At 34.8% G+C, this 16,897-nt stretch overlaps 1 pseudogene; it reads left to right on the top strand.

Annotated features, from left to right (window-relative positions):
- The first annotated feature begins 2,032 nt into the window (after nucleotides 1-2,032).
- LOC119643659 lies at nucleotides 2,033-3,035 on the top strand (annotated as a pseudogene).
- Nucleotides 3,036-16,897: the final 13,862 nt, after the last annotated feature.

The following is a 16,897-nucleotide window of genomic DNA, read 5'->3' as shown; positions in this document are numbered from 1 at the left end:
TTGAAAAAATATGTATTGTAAAGGTAGGATTATTATAAGCAAACTGAAATGAGAAATCTCCTCCCATACAGATCTTTAGATGGTTCCTACTTTGCCTTTCCAATGCTGCTCAGCTGCACAACGCCAAGTTTATTCGTTTTCTTACAATGGCAAGGCAGTTCGGCTGGACACTTGTAATGTTTGGTTTTGACTTAACACTAAACGTACCAAGCGCGGTCAAATGACAGTTTTTAAACTTTCGTTTAAAATTTTTCGCATAAATGTTATTGTATCATCATGTATCTTATTGACTTTTCCTAAAATATACATACAAACTATTTTTCAATATTTACAACTTTTTTTAATGTGTATTTTCCGAAAAAAAATTATACCAAATCTTGTCTGCCAGGCGCGGTCATTTGACCGCTTGAAAAATTTATGTTATTTACGACTATATTCTTCGATAATCGCGTTCTTGAAATTGTTTTAGGAGTCTGCAATGTAATTGTCGACTGGAATCTAATCAATGTGTCTGCAATGTAGACGGTTAGGATATTTAGACGGATTCAGTTAGAAGTTTTTTGGTTGTTATTGAAACAAAGAACGTAGCGTTTTTTGTACGACAGTAAGGTCTTACGATACGAACAGAGAGCATCAAAATTTCAGTGTGTAAAAGAAATTATAATTATATTATAATAAAAATTATTACGTGGTATAAGTAACAAAGTCAACTGAGCCAACAATATTTTGTGGTATGATTTACAATTGTTTTTTTATTTCTGGTCTCAATGTTTTTGCCCCGTTTGATTTATATTTTTATATTTTAGTTTTTTATCATTTGTATATTCACCCACAAAATGTCAAGACATTCGAGGAATATCAATTTATTAGACAAAATAAATAATATCGACGAGGATTGTTCGGAAGATGATCAAGAAGTTTACGATACTGATGATGAGAATGAAAAATTGAAAAATGAAAATTATTGTGACTTATTTCACAGCGATACGGACGAGGAGAATATTTTGAATATACGAAGAGGACAGAAAAGAAAGAGATTTATAGTTAGTTCCGAAAGTGAAAATGAGGAAGAGATTGAAACTGCTATGGACGGAACTTTTTGGAAGAAAAATAAAAGAAGGGTCTAACAATGGAAGAACATCGTTTTATAATATTTTCAAGGAAACATCAGAACCGACAGGATACGCTGAACGAAATATTATAAAGGGCAGAGCATTTTCAGCATTTTCTTTGATTATTGATCATAAAATGATTGAACATGTAAGAGAATATACGGAATCAGAGGCTTTTCGAGTGTTGAAAACGAAATGGAATTTATCTATTGCAAAATTATATGCTTTTATTGGACTTCTATATGCACGTGGCGCATATGAGGCTAAAAATATTAAATTGTCATATTTATGGAATACGAAATGGGGTCCACCATTTTTCTCGACAACTATGAGTGGAAATGACTTCGTAGAAATCATGAGATTTATTCGATTTGACAACAAAAATCAACGAAGCCAACGCTTAGAAAACGATAAGTTCGCATTGATTTCTCACGTTTAGTATAAATTTATCGAAAACAGCCAGAACTGTTATAAACCAGGAGCATATCTTACTATAGATGAGCAATTGTTTCCTACAAAAGCACGTTGTAGATTTACTCAATATATGCCCAACAAACCGGACAAATTTGGCATAAAATTCTGGCTGGCTTCCGATGTAACTAGTAAATATATAGTAAACGGCTTTCCATATGTGGGAAAAGATGAAGGGAGAGAATCATCAATCCCACTTGGAGAGTTCGTAACTTTGAATTAGCAGAATCATATACGGGCCATGGGAGAAATATAACAGTTGACAATTTTTTTACAAGCGCGTCATTAGCGAGTAAACTTCTAGCAAGAAGAACTACTCTTGTTGGAACTATCCGGAGAAATAAAAGAGAGCTACCAAAATTAGCGAGACAGGCAAAGGATAGTGTAACACGCTTCTCAACAATATTATACAAATCGAAAGATTTTATTCTTACAATTTATAAAGCTAAGCCAAATAAAAAAGTATTGATACTTAGTTCAATGCATTCATCCGTTGAAATTGAAAAAAATGACACCCGTATACCAGAGACAATTAGAGTTTACAATAGAGTTGGCAGCAAAATATAGTGTGTCGACGTAGCTTTTGTTTGGCGGTTTTAACACTTTTTTAGGAAAGGAAGAAGAAAGGTTGGACAAGATGGCTTGCTTTAAAATTGCTTGGAAAAAAAAAGAAAGATAAGGGAATTAATTGTTTAATTCGCTAATCCATTATAGCACATGACTTTGAGTGAAAATCATAACATTATTAGCAATGATGAATAAGAAATATATCTTGGAATACAGAAAGGGTAACATACTAACAACAAAACAGTTGAAAAACTTTCGGAACACAAATATCAATGTAATAATGCTAGCTTATTAGATCCTTGGCTACAGTCACGGTGGAATTGTTTGAGTTCGAAAACTCTCCAGGGGCTAGCACCGAATTTAATTGCAATTGTCGGTCTAATAGTAAATGCTGTTACAACTCTGATATTAGTGGGATGCAGCCCAGACGGAAAGACTCCTCCACTGGGGATGAACTCCTCTTTGCTTTTAACTTGTTTGTTTTCCAAAGTCTTCATGCAATAGACGAAAAACAAGCCAGACGTAGGTGAGCTTTTTGATCATCGATGGGACTCCATATCCACTGCGCTTATTGCTTTATGGGCCCGTATACCCTGCCGGTTGGGCCGCTACCATAATCGGTTATTCTTCCAGCCTTTTTGTGCTGTTGATTTGTTCAATTTTACCCAATTGCAAACCTCTATTTCAGGCACGTTACGTTTGGGAAAAATTGAGGCAATTAAAGCTCAATTAACGATCATTGGTACACATTTAATGCCACCCTTGTTCGGTTTGCTTTTAAATCCAGGTCTATTGTTCTTCAATCAATACTTTAATTACGTAGTGCCAGAAATACAGTTACTCTGGTCCTCCCTAATTTGGATCACTCAGGATTTAGTAGGATAGTGCTCTATTTACATATAGATCTACTTATCATCTATTTGCTTAACCATCACGCGCCGCGGTCAATCAAGTCATTGGTATGAATTCGAATAGCGCATCTATCAGTAGTTCTAGCAATAAGAATGGCACCACTCATCGTCGAGAAACTTCTTGCCAAACAAATAGGAAACATTAACCCCCAATAATTATGATCCTGCGCATTTGAAAGAGAATTATGATCTTTTACAATCTTATTTTTTAAATATATGTAACGATTTTCCGAAAACAAGTGAATCTGACTACATACACTTATATTCATTATATTTCATTAAACAAGAAGAAAGAATTTGTTTCTCTTATATATAAAAGTAAGCATACATATATAAATAAACACATAAATGCCCATACACCTACTTGGAATTGAAGAAATTAATCCGTAACTGTTACATATTTGAACATATTAAATATTATTAAATATGCAAAAGAAAAAAATTAAATCAAATATAGTTTTCCCCAAATTTGAGAAGAAAGTCGTTGAGGGTTCTGCGGATCCAACTTCATAGTCGCCCACAGATATCATGTGCTGAAGCAGACCTTAGGCAGGGCGGATGTAGAAAGGCTCAAGGGATGACCGTGCGGTAGGTTAGATTACGTCCGTCCGTGTGTTCATTAAAGGGTAAGTACGTGCTGTTCTTCTAGTTATAGCAGTCCGAGGAGTTTCAGTGAACCAAAAATATAGAACCCCTCCCACATCTCACGGACTAGCTAACACGTACATCGGTCTCACACGCTTCTAATCCTCCTTTCGAGTTGCTCTAAAATATAATGCAGTTAACATTTTAGCGTTTACACTCTCTGCATTTCTTTTAATTTGATTATTAAGGAGGAGGAGGCAATTTGACGTGCTTAGTAAGTGTGTCAATTTTTGTTTATTTTCTTTTTGATTTGATTGTTTTATCTTTTAATATTTGGCAGACTTATTCGTGGTTACATTACAATATATCACGTAAGTATATCAACAATCTGTGTATTTAGAGCAACGTTTAATAATTTGGCAACTACTTTTTTCCATGTATGTAGTTATTTCCAATCTACTTTACAATAGGTGCAAGGGGGCAACTTTATATTTATTTTCTAAACGCTGGCTCTAAAATAAAGTGTTTTTCGGTCTATTTCTCGTGTAGTAAGCGTATTGTGAAAAAGTTTCAGGGATGACTAAGACGATCAAGATATCCAGCGCACATGCTGTCCATTTTCTCTTTTACTATGGGAATGGTTAAGTCGTTATGACTATGTTTCTTCGTTATAAATTGATTGGCAGCGCAGAAGAATGACAATGGTGGACCTTCTCGCAAAATTTTATGCCATATGTCCGAATAGGTTTCAGAATTACTTTGTATAGCAGCAACTTGTTTCAATTAGTCAATACGTTCGCTTGGTGTTTTTTTTTTTTTTTTTTTTTTGAAACGCACTTCTATGCCTTTTATCGAAATCCATGTGGAATACACACATTTGTTTCACAGACGCATGATGCGAAGTATTTAAGACGAGGGTGCTTTCTTCATTTAAAAAGAATTTCTAGATACCACATTACTGAACAGTATTGAATGTTTTCTAAGCATTTCTTAGCTCCTTAACGGTTTAATGGCATTGTTAAAGCGTCCCAAATCTATGACGAAAATCGAAACGATACTCAGGAGTTATAGTATTATTATTTAACGTTGCTGAAATTTTCTTAGCAGGAGATATTTAAAGATTTTCGAAAAAATGGCCGGTAGGACTTGATTTCATTCCCTGTTTTATCACGTTTAACCTTCATTATTATTGCAGCGCATTTCCATTGATCTGAAACTCGTAGCTTCTCTTTCGTAGTCGGCATTGTTGTAAGAAAAAAATTAAAAAACATATTCCAAGCTTTTGAAATGCCTTATTCAAGTCTGATTTACACCATCTGCCATTTGCGTCTTTTTTCGTCACATTTCTCCTTGCTGGTCTTTTCAAATATACCACCATATCGTATTTTGTCAAGTTTAAATTTCTGAGAAAAAACTATAGCTGTTCGTTTTTAAAATCAAGTAAAAGCTGTTTTAGTTTATTAGTAGCTCGATTTAAATTAGTTTTATTCGTTGTGCTTTGTTTCCAAAGTTTAAAAGTCCTGCGATAAATCAAGCACAACGCGTGCATACATTTTAGTTCGGCCTGAAGTAAAGGATACATAAACGTTTAGGCCATTCAATCTTTTTTCCGGTGGAAAATCAAACAATATTAGCAAGAGAAGGAATTACAAAAGAAGAGGAGGGTCAAAAATCCGTCTGTAACCGTAAAGTGCAGACTTACTGTTGCAATATATGATTTTCGTTTAATTGGGTGTGTGACTCTTCAAGTGAAGATATCGTTAAAAAAAAAGAGGAAAACTATGAAATTAAAACATTAAGACAAAATCCGTAAATGGTGCTTAACCTTTGTTTAAAAGTGGACGGAAAAGGAACTGAAAGTATTTTCGTCCTTTTGTTTTTGCTAAAAAAAAGTTTTTTAAAAAGGGAAAATAAATTTTTTTTATTAAGATAACACAAAAACTAAAAGTCGTTAAAAATGTTCACATATGTTTGAAAATGAATTCTCAAAAGTTATGAAATTACAAAACAAATTAAAATTAATAAAAAATAATTAAAGAAATTACGCATCGGTGGAAATAAAACAAGTACGAAAATTATATTCGGCAGGGACCGAATTTTTTATACCCATTACCATAACAAAGGTAGAAAAAATGAAAGAGCACTAAATTCTCATACTCTATAATACGGAGTGGACGCGGCTGATTGTAAAGTAAAACTTGTTGTCCTATAGGCGTGTGGGTGTTGCAGCTTGTCCTTAGAAAATTTTAAGTCACTTGCAAATCCTTTTGCAAATTTATAGGCGATATCTTCATTTTCACTAACGGATGACTATTTATTGCGAATACTACACATTTGAGCAGACAGGACACACAGAAGGACAGACAAACAGGCAGACATATTTAGGTGCATTCCAAATTTGAAAGTGGCCAAAACTTTATATAACTTTTGAGGTTCTTAAAGACTGTTACTGCGCCTTATAAGGGTATTCAATTTTGATACACTATAATAGTGGGTAGGTGTGGTCAATTTTTCAATTTCGATACAGATACCAAAGGTAGGCTGTGCCTATAGAATATGTGTTCAAAGTTTAGTATATATATCTACAATAGCTTATGAGTAATAAGCAAAAACCCAATTTTTTATTCTTTCTGCAAAGCAGCGATGTTCTTGGCCCATTTTCAACGCCGACCTGCGCGCAAAAACTTCCGATGTTTCTTCCGAATTTGAAGTTGATAGGTTAATTTTTGTGGCCAGGAAAATGTTCACAACAGGCATTACACAGTTGGGCAAACACACAGACAAGCATGCTTAAATCGGTTTAGAATTTGATGCTTATCAGGAATATATACACTTTATAGGATCCCTGATGCTTCCTTTTGAGCATTGTAAACGTTTTGACAGGATAAATATATCCCTCATTCATCGGTGATGGGTATGAGAACGATATAGTATGATGTGATCGCATACAATTGCATATGTGCTTCGTAAATTAAGAAACATAAACTTTTTTTTCATAGGTATATTTATTTGCTACTTTTTACGATAATGAGCAAATGCGTCAATTTTAAATTTACGGTAGCTTTAATCTCCATTGAAAATAGAACTTTACAGTTTGCATACTTACATATATATGTGGAACTTATTTTAACGTTACAATGATTAACATATGCATATTTACATTCATTTTTTAAATGGCAGGTCTAAAATATGGTATCTATTTGTCTCCTCACTATCGTCTACTAAAGCTACTGCAAGCAAGTTCGAATGGTGGCTAAGTCGACTGGGATGTCGAGAACTGAATTTAACCATTTCTTCTTTTACTGGGCGACTGCTTAAATTCCTATGAATATGTTTGTTCATCATAAATCATGGGACTCCTGTGATTAATCCTAACATTTTAGAATAGTAGCGGTGAAGAAGTTCAGTGTTGGTCGCAGTACCCTAAAGTTGTGTGCCATATGTCCAAATGAGTCTCAGGATTGCTTTGTATGACAGTAATTTATTCTTCAGACTAAACGTTGATTTTTGATCAATCATTCAAGACAGACATTTTGTTTTTATTTCCAAATGCATTTTTTCTTGCTTTCATGTGATGAAGAACAAAAATAAAAAAAAAGGACTAAATCTGACACACTTCAAAACTTATCGGATTGCATTCCCCGTTAACTTAATTAAGATCAAGTTGTTTTATTTTATGTATTTTTAGTTTTTTTGCATAAATAATGGGTTATTAATATATGGATAAGTAAGCTAAATGTGGTGGTTTCATAATAGTAGTGCATGGAAGGCAAAAGCTATTCGATAAGAGAAAAAACTTTAACTTAATAGACCCATATCCGTATTAAGTGGCAGATGAGCATATCGTAGAAGATACCCTAAGCGTACAACGGAAGTCAGATTTGTGAAAGCCAGGGAACGAACGTTCTTCTAATTTCGTCGTTTCTTCTAATTTTGTGTTTTTTATTGTTAGATTTTCTTAAAAAATATTGTCAAGTTAAGTGATGTAGTTATAGCAAACTAAACACGAAAATGTCCCCTACCTGACAGAGTAAAGTGCAGAAGATTAGGCCTAAAGTGCTATTTGCCACATAACAAATGAAATTTGCTTGGAGTAGACTGAATTCATAAATTTTCAACAAAAATTAGTAGACACGTTGGGATATAAATGGAATCTTTCATACTTTTGTTGCGACTGCAGGAAACGGTAACAATATTGAAATCACCCAATAATAATATATCAGCACAAAGTTTCACTCGTATTAAGATGTCTTTCAATTAGCAAAGATGTTTCATATAAATAAAAACGTGTGGCAAAGAAAGGATATAAAAAAAAGTTATGTATATTCATTATTCACTAATTTATTTATGCCTGTTCTCTTTTCGTACTCCACTGCTCAACTGCATGAACCTAGTCGTTGAGAAAAAATCTGTGCATTTATTTTTGTGGTTACTGTGTTCTACGCTCATTATCTTCTTTTCGTACTCAGCAGAGCATAATACAACACAGCTGGCTGCTTTTTATGCACAGTTATTCTTGTTCATGAGTATATCGATCCTTTAATGTTTTGGATAATGAAAATCTCTCTTCGAATTTTATGCTAGAGCTGTTGTTTATCATCAGTATTTCACCTATTGCTTAATTCTCTGTTTTTGAGCACGTGGCTGATTGACGAATTTTCTATTGAAATGGTATTCAGGCACTTGAACCAAAATACCGATTAGAGAAATAAAAAAAAATTGTTTTGATTTAACGTGATTGATTCATCTAATAGGTTCAATAAGAAACAAGTTGCTTATATACTAAAATCACTAGCTTATAAAGTATATACGTGAGAAAGAAAATTGTTTATCCATGTCCGTATCGGGTGATAGCATTATCTTCATTCAGAGAAAATATGCTAACATGTATAAACAGAATTGCAAGTCGCTACTCACAGACTATTTTAACATAATAGCATGAATAGACAAAAGATGTGCATACATATGCACATCCATACTAACATTCTGCCGTACATAAATAATGGAATGTGCTATTATTATTATTATTATTATTTTAATTTTAGGCTAATGAAATGAATTCTTAGACTAAAAAAAAGACATTGAGCACTAGCAACATAGGCTATCGGCTCTAATTTAAATAAATGGATATTAGATAGTGAATTTAGTAGTATTAAAAAAGTAATATATTGAATTGATATTCTGTTCTGAAGCTGATTGTAGAATGTTCAAAGGGTTAATCGTTCCAAATGCAATACTTCTAGCCGAGGAAAAGTTGAGGCAATCGCAGAGAATGTGCTTTATAGTAAGAGTTTGTCCACAACAGCAGATTGGGGGAGAAGACTTCTTCAGGATCCATTGGTGAGTTGCAATTGTATGACCAAGGCGAATTCTCGAAAATGTTTGGATCTTGGTTTTCTCAACGTTTGTTGGATATAAAGGTGGAGTTAATTGAGGGTTAATGCAAAAGTAGTATTGATGATGGTATTGTAAATTTCCTTCTGCAATTTTCTCTTTAACTTTTCTTCCAATGTATCTTTGAAGATCCAACTTTTCCATGACATGATCCATAATTAGAGGAGCAGAAGCAGCATACTTTGCCGCTCGATCAGCCTGCTCATTTCCCAGTAAACCGATGTGACTTGGTACCCATAACATTTTAATTTTTCCGTCGTGTGTAGTAATTATATTCCTTAATTTGTTGATGGTGCTCCATCTCGAAGTCGAAGGGTTCCGGGTAGCTTGTAATACAGACAAACTGTCAGTAACAATGACGGCTTTGAGTTTGTTTTCATGGGCAAGGTTGGCAGCGTGAAGGATAGCTCTGGCTTCCGTTGTGAAAGTTGAAGTACTTTCGTGAAATATGTGGTTGAGAAGAACCCGTCCTGTAGCATCTACCACCGCACAAGCAGGAGGCAGACCAGGAGATTTTGAGCCATCTGTGTACAAAAGATTCCAACCAGTACTGTCCAATACTTGGGTTTTTTCAGCTATTAGGTTCCTGAAGACGTAATTTGGAGTATCTTCTTTCTTGTGCATAGACAGTGAGATGTCAAAAGAGCAGTCTTTCAAAATCCAGGGAGGTTTAACACCAAAAGAGCGGGAAATTTTTTAAGGAATGTTCAATTCCTTTGCGATGCACAAACAATGGTCAATTGCAGATGGTGACTTTGGAATTTTCTTCGCAATAATAATCTTTCTTACGTCATCACCGAGAATGGGTTTGTTTGAATTAAGAAGCTTAGGGGCTATTTTAGCCTTTAACTCATACAGTCTGTTTTCTAAAGTTGGGAGACCAGTTTCAATTATAATATTATTTATGGGCGTCGTCCGAAAAGCATAACAACTTGCTCTGACGGCTTGGTGATAGACCGGTTTAAGGATGTTGATATTAGATTTGCAGCTATTGCCATAAATTATCAAAGCATAGTCAATCTTGCTTACCAGAAGCATTTTCGTAAGATAAGCAATAGTGTTAATATGCGCATGGCTTCTCCAAGCAACGTACTGTATGAAATTTACCCTTGTTAAAAGGGAGTTTTTTAACCGAAGGCAGTGTGCTTTCCAACGATAATTGTTTGAAAACGTGAGCCCGAGAACATGGAGCGTCTGCACATTTAGTAATGGTAAGTCGTTAATATGCATCAGTAGGTTTCCTGCATCACAAATCTGCTTTCGACAAATGTGCATTTTTTTTGATTTTTGTATAGAGATTATAGCTCCTGACGAGTTTGCCCATGTGGAGATCTCACATGCAATAGATTCGAGCATGTTGATTGCTTTCGTGTTGTCTTTTTCTTTTGTAAAAATGTATACATCGTCCGCGTAGAGACAATGTTCCACTCTTGGTACACGGCAAAGAATTTTGCTAATTTCGTTGAAAGCGATCTGGAAAAGCGTGACAGAGAGAGGAGATCCTTGCGGAATGCCATTCATTAGCGGAAAGGAACCAGAAAGATGATTGTTGATTCTAACTTTGAACCGCCGATGCAACATGAATGATTTGATGTAGTTGAAGAATTTGGGTCCAACATTCCATGATTTCAAGAGTCTTAAGATAACATGAAGACCAACTCTGTCAAATGCTTTTTCAAAATCAATTGAGAGAATTGTTACGTGATTTCGTTCGGAAATTGCTTTGCTTGTGAAATAATCAATATGTAACAGAGCGTCGATGCATCCTCTACCCCGCTTGAAACCAACTTGTTGCTTTGTTATCAGGTTCTTGGACTCAAGAAACCAAGATAATCTAGATGCCATAATCTTCTCTAATACCTTAGAGAGGCAAGGTAAAAGAGAAATTGGGCGATAGTCCGATGCGATGGAGACATTTTTTGACTTTGGAATTGGAACAACTGTTGCCAGTTTCCACATGTAGGGTATATGGCCAGTCATAAATACCATATTATATAGGTCCAGTAATTTATTTTTACTAGACTTAGACATAGCACTGATCATTTGGTATGAGATGCGGTCTAGACCAGGTGTCTTCCCCTTCAAATTGGAGAGATAACTTCCAAGTTCTGAGGTAGATACGCAATTTTCCAGGAACATGGCACATCTATCGATATTATTTGAAAGAGATATTGGAGTCCTTTTATTTTCAATGAAAGCACTGGAGAAGTTGCTGTCAGAGGAGTATTCGCACCACACTTTTCCCAAGTAATTAGAAATCTCATCTGCGTCAGTTAAAGTTCCATTGGGAGTGCAGATGGCAGAAATTTCGTTCAGGTTTGAAGTCCCATTAAGTCTGTTGATTTTGTTCCAGACAACTTTCATTGATGTATTTCTGTGAATTCGTCTCGAGAAAAGTTCGAAACTAAGTGCCTTTGATTTCCGTAATTCCTTCCTGAATAGAGCATTGGCCTTTTTGTATAATAACAAGTGATTCTGATCAGGACATCTCTTAAAGCGGTGCCATAGATCCATTTTATTTTTCCTCAAAAACGAAAGCGTGTTGTTCCACCAAGGAACCCTAGCTCGTTTAAATGAGGTGTTGGATTGAGGAATAGAAAGATGAGCAGCCGTGCGAATCGCTTTAGACATAATAGCAGCATCATGGTTGCAGTTTCCGTTAAATGGCTTTGAGTTCAAAAATGACTCCACTTGTTCGGAGTAATTGATCCAATCCGCTTTATCTAGGAGGAATTTGGCCTGTTTTGCTGGAGTAGCAGAGGACGTTGAAAGTTTAAGATCGATTATGATTGGAAAGTGATCACTATTATGTAGATCATCAGAAATAGACCAGGACACCAAAGGAAGAAGTGATGGAGAGCAACATGTTAAATTAATATATGAAAAAGTATGATGAGTTGAGAAGTGCGTTGGTTTTCCATCATTTAAAACGCAAAGGTTGCTTTGAAAAAAGGCCTTTTCTAAAACAGTACGACGAGTGTTGTTCACTGTTGAGCCCCAGATGGTATTCCAGCTGTTGAAATCGCCGCATATAATTAATGGGGGGGAAAGTACAGAGAATAAATTGTAGAGTTCTTGTTGAGAAAACGATTGCGAAGGTGGAATATAGAGCGAAAGCACTGTAAATTTTATATTTAACATTATTTGTATCGCTACGGCTTATATATTTGAGCTTAAATTTATGCGTTTGTGAGGTATACTTGATTTTATAAAAACACCTACTCCTTGTTTGGAATATGAGTTTTGATCAGCATTCGTGAAGTATCCAGTATATGATTTGGGTGGAATAGGATCAAAAGAGCTTTTACAATGGGTCTCTTGAAGCGATAAAATGGTTGGATCAAAATCACTTATGAGTGTACGGATTTCATCAAAATTATAAATAACTCCCTTAATGTCCCATTATAGAATTTTAAAAAATTTATTTAATTGTAATGACATGGAAGTAGAGTGGAATTAACGTTAAGTTGACATGTCAGCGTCTCTGTTGAAAAGGTCGCTATAGGAATTTTTCGTGAATGATTTATTCTTACCAGCTGAATAATCTGCACTTAGGTGGTTTGGTACATTTGAAGCGCAACGAGTGGGCGCACGTGAATAATTTGAAATTGAAGGTTGATTAATGGATGAAAGAATGGATTCATTACCACTTGTGATTTGTTGAGTAAGGTTGAGAGCTGGAGGTTCTGGGGAATTTAGTATATTAGATTTTAGCATAAATGTTGTTGTTTTAATTTTTTCAATATTTGGTGTTGCTTTGGTTTTTTCAATATTATCTTTGGCGGGTAGTGTAACTGGTTTCGCAATATAATTTTTGGTTAATGGAAGCACTTGGATTTAAAGTCTTACTAGGCTCGATTTACGAGGCAATAGCAGCGTAGGTATTACTGTTTCCAATTCCTTGGGCTACAGATGGATTTCTTTCGCGGTATTTGCGTCGCGCTTCACCCATGCTACAATAATTTTCTGTGTTGATTTTTAGAATTTCACGTATTTGTATAAAACGTGGGCATTGTTTGTCTAACGCTGAGTGTTGATCATTGCAATTTAAGCAGAAGCTACGCGTACAGTTTTCGGTATGTGGAGGAAGACCACAGTTAGCGCAGGATGGAAGACTGGTGCATCTTTTTGCCGTATGGACCAGGCGTTGGCAGTTTTTACACCTCATGGGATTTGGAATGTAGAGTTCTACTTTACATTTATACCATGCCACATCAACTGTTCGCGGTAATCTATAGCGATCAAAAGTTAAAAAAATCCGTTCTGTAGGAGAGCGTGTTTTTCCGTCATCATTCAGTTTGGTGAGTTTATATACTTCAGTCACTCCTTGATTGCCCATTTCGCGAACAATTTCATCTTCCGGCACATGCTTTAAGCAAGGGACGTAAATTACGCCTCGAACCGAGTTAAGTTTCTCATGTAGTTTAGCTGAAATAGCACATAGATTAGCTAAAGATTTGGCCTTTATGAGCTTTTCGGTTGCGCGCGGGTTCCCAGCGAGGACCAGTAAATTCCCATCGCGTAGAATCGAGATGGAGTCGATGTATGTTGTAATGCTATCTAGAGCTTTTTTTATAGCAAACGGGCTAATTTGGGAAATTGTTATTCGAGCATCGGTTGAAGAAATAACAATATATTTTTTATCAATAGGGGTTATATTGGTGATTGGCAACAACGGAAAATCCGAATTTTTACTTTTTTTTCTTTGGGGGGATGTATCACTTAATAGATGAAATCTATTCGAGTTTTTGTCTGGCGGCTTCGGGGCCATTATGCCTTATTGTTGTCTATTGCTTATTATTTGTGAAATAACCACTCACTTCAAAAGGTTTGGGAAACTACTGAGTAAAAAGTCAGATGTTTTTAATTTTTTTTTTTTTTTTTTTTTTTTTTTAATGTATTTAAAGGAAAACACGTACGATATCCGCGATGAACACTTTTCGCAATAAACACACAGATAGTTCAATAGATTATAATAAGTTTGAGAACTTTTAAAAATGTATAACGCAATAAAGAAATTAAATTGCAAAAATTTTTCCACAAAGAGAAAAATGTGACCACAGCGCTTGAACAGAGTTGCCGATTGTGTGGAATGTGCTAATGCGTACATAAACAGGGAAAACTCGATGAACAAACGCTAAATGCATGATCATATGCGTATATATTGCACGTATGGTATATATAAAAACATGCTGACAAATAATAAATTAAGAGGACAAACGCGTAACCTGTCGCAATAATGTGCAAAATGACAAATTAAAATAAAGGGAGATGATACATATGCATATGCAAGCATAAACAGTTACTAAGCAACTACTGTTCACATTTATAAGATCGCTACCAAACTCTTTCGTATTGATTATTAGTTTCCTGATCTATGCATTATATTCTTCGTGAATTGTTCAGGCTCATTCATGTTTACAATGACATAACCGTGAAAGCTTCGGTTTGGTACCATCAAAAACAATAACTTTTAATAATAAATATATATAGTAATATAATAATACAGAATAATTGTTAATAAATGTCACAATAATTAAAAAATGGGTGATGTTAAGGCATACGATGAAAGCCTCAAATATTCTTGCGAAGGCTTAATTAAAAAACATGACATTGAACAAAAACAAATTTAAAAAAAAATGCAAAAATATATTTGAAGTCATCCAAGGACTAAATTTTTTTTTACTTTTTTTTTTTTGTTGGCGCAATCGGTAGGTTTGGCAACAAAATATAATAAAACTGCAAAGGAAAAAACAAATTAGTAAACGGGAACAAGAAAAAGACAAGTCGACTTAAAGGTGAAAAGCGAACGGTTGCGTTACGTGATTTATTGTGGGAGTAGGCACAAATAAGAGAAATGCGTGTTATTAGACTTGATCTGTTTGTACCGTGCTATCTTACAATGTGTATAAAGAAACATATGTGTTATTGATTCTCTAGTTCTACTTGAATATTATCCATCACTATTATGTTTTGCAAAACACATTAAATATTGCATATTTCAGTAAAACGAACTCTTTCTGAAATGTTAAAGAGTACATCTATGAACTGACATAGACAGGAAAATGTATCGCGAAGAGTAATAGAAAGGTCTGTTGTACAATTCATAGTTCAAAATAAATCCGCTTGAGTGGCCGAGTAGGCAAGAGTCTCGACTAGCAACTCAATGGTCGTGGGTTCAAATCTCAAGTGCGGTAGAGTTTTTAATAAAGCCGAAAGCCTTAGAAGCTAGTGCTTTAAGACTTTAGTCGTAGAATTTATTCTTTGGCTAAATTTCTAATAATAATAATAATAATAATAGTTCAAAATAACAGAAGAGGAGTCAATATGTGCATTTATTTTCTTTTAAATGGAAACTGTGAGAAAATCGTTTTATAAAGTAAATTGATATTATTAAACAATTTCTGATGCTCGCTAATTACTTTCTCGAAAATAAATTTTTTATTTTATACATATAAATCCAGTTGTGTGTTTGTCTAAAAGGAATGTACTCGAAACATCAAAACACCTAAATTGCGCAAACTTACATCGAATAAAAGGGAACAAGAGAACTACACTAATTGAAAGAACAATAACTAGCAATAATGCATCACACTATTACTAAAAAAACCTGTCATTACAGTGTGTAATGTTTCTTCGTTTATTGTCACGTAGTTGTCTGATTGATAGTCGGCGCCCGCTTTCGATCTCTTCTCCATCACATGTGTTTGCCCGACAGCATACTGCGCTACCTCTTGCCAAAAACATGCTTAATTTTGGTCACACACGTAGTATCAGCTCGAATAAGTGTATTACGTATTTTTATTATTAAATCTATTGTGTAAGATTTAGCGATAATCGGAGCATTCTGCTTATTTGAAACGGCTAAGCGCAAGTTTCTGGTATTGAGAAGAAGAAGATTTCAGGATTCTCAGTCTCTCTCTTGCGTACAAATCAAGTCACAAAGCAGTTAAAAAGGAAATGTTAAGTTCCATTACATACTCCTAAATGCACTTTAATTTGAATGACTATGAATCAAATGTCACAATCAGAAAATAAAGGCCACCGTAGCCATTTGCTCAACTAAATGTAAGAATAAACAATCTTAACATTTTATAACGTTGACCTGAAATAAGCGTGTCATCATTCAGGACTATATAACAGCTAAAAGTTGTATATGGATCTGATAATTGTCAGTCACAATTTTTAATAGAGTCTCACGATCACAGAAATAGTCTTGAGAGGAACACCTGGCAAACCAGCGAGCTTACCCCGGCTAAAAAAATTGTGCTGTTGCAAATCTTGGGCTCTCCAATTGCGAGTGGGTGTTAAAATGTATTACAAATATCTGTCAACATATGTATATATTAGAATATGTATTATAAACATTTGTTAGCATATGTGTAGAGATAAATAAGTTTTTTTGTACTCTTAATGAGTTTAATAGAATCCAATGATGGATAAAATAAAAAAAAATTATATAGCGGAGAAAGCATCCAAAACGGTTACGAAATACGTAATTTGTGGAGCAGTGCGATAAGCGAATTGTTCGTATCTCGTAACTCGAATATTAAATGAGGTTCTCTGAAGCAGAAAGAGGAAAGGAAATTACGAAAATGAACGGAAAGTTTTTATATATTCATCCAACATCAGACATTTAAGCAGTTTGATGCATGTAGGGAAATCATTTAATAAATAAGGGGGCCCAGTTGGCTGGACCTGGGCTCACCCGATGTATTAAACCACACTCTTTGTGTTCGTTCTGCCAAATAGTTCGAAAGCTACAGCGCCAACTTATCTGACAAAAGTAGTCTTTTATATTTCAAAAGGGAATGATTATGGTTAGTTCTCTCAGAATGTTACGAAAAGCTTATAGAA

This window comes from Glossina fuscipes, unplaced genomic scaffold (genome assembly GCF_014805625.2).
Source record: "Glossina fuscipes isolate IAEA_lab_2018 unplaced genomic scaffold, Yale_Gfus_2 61514, whole genome shotgun sequence".
Lineage (NCBI taxonomy): Eukaryota > Metazoa > Arthropoda > Insecta > Diptera > Glossinidae > Glossina > Glossina fuscipes.
The sequence above is the reverse complement of the archived record's forward strand: the minus strand, read 5'-3'. Positions and strand labels throughout refer to the sequence as shown.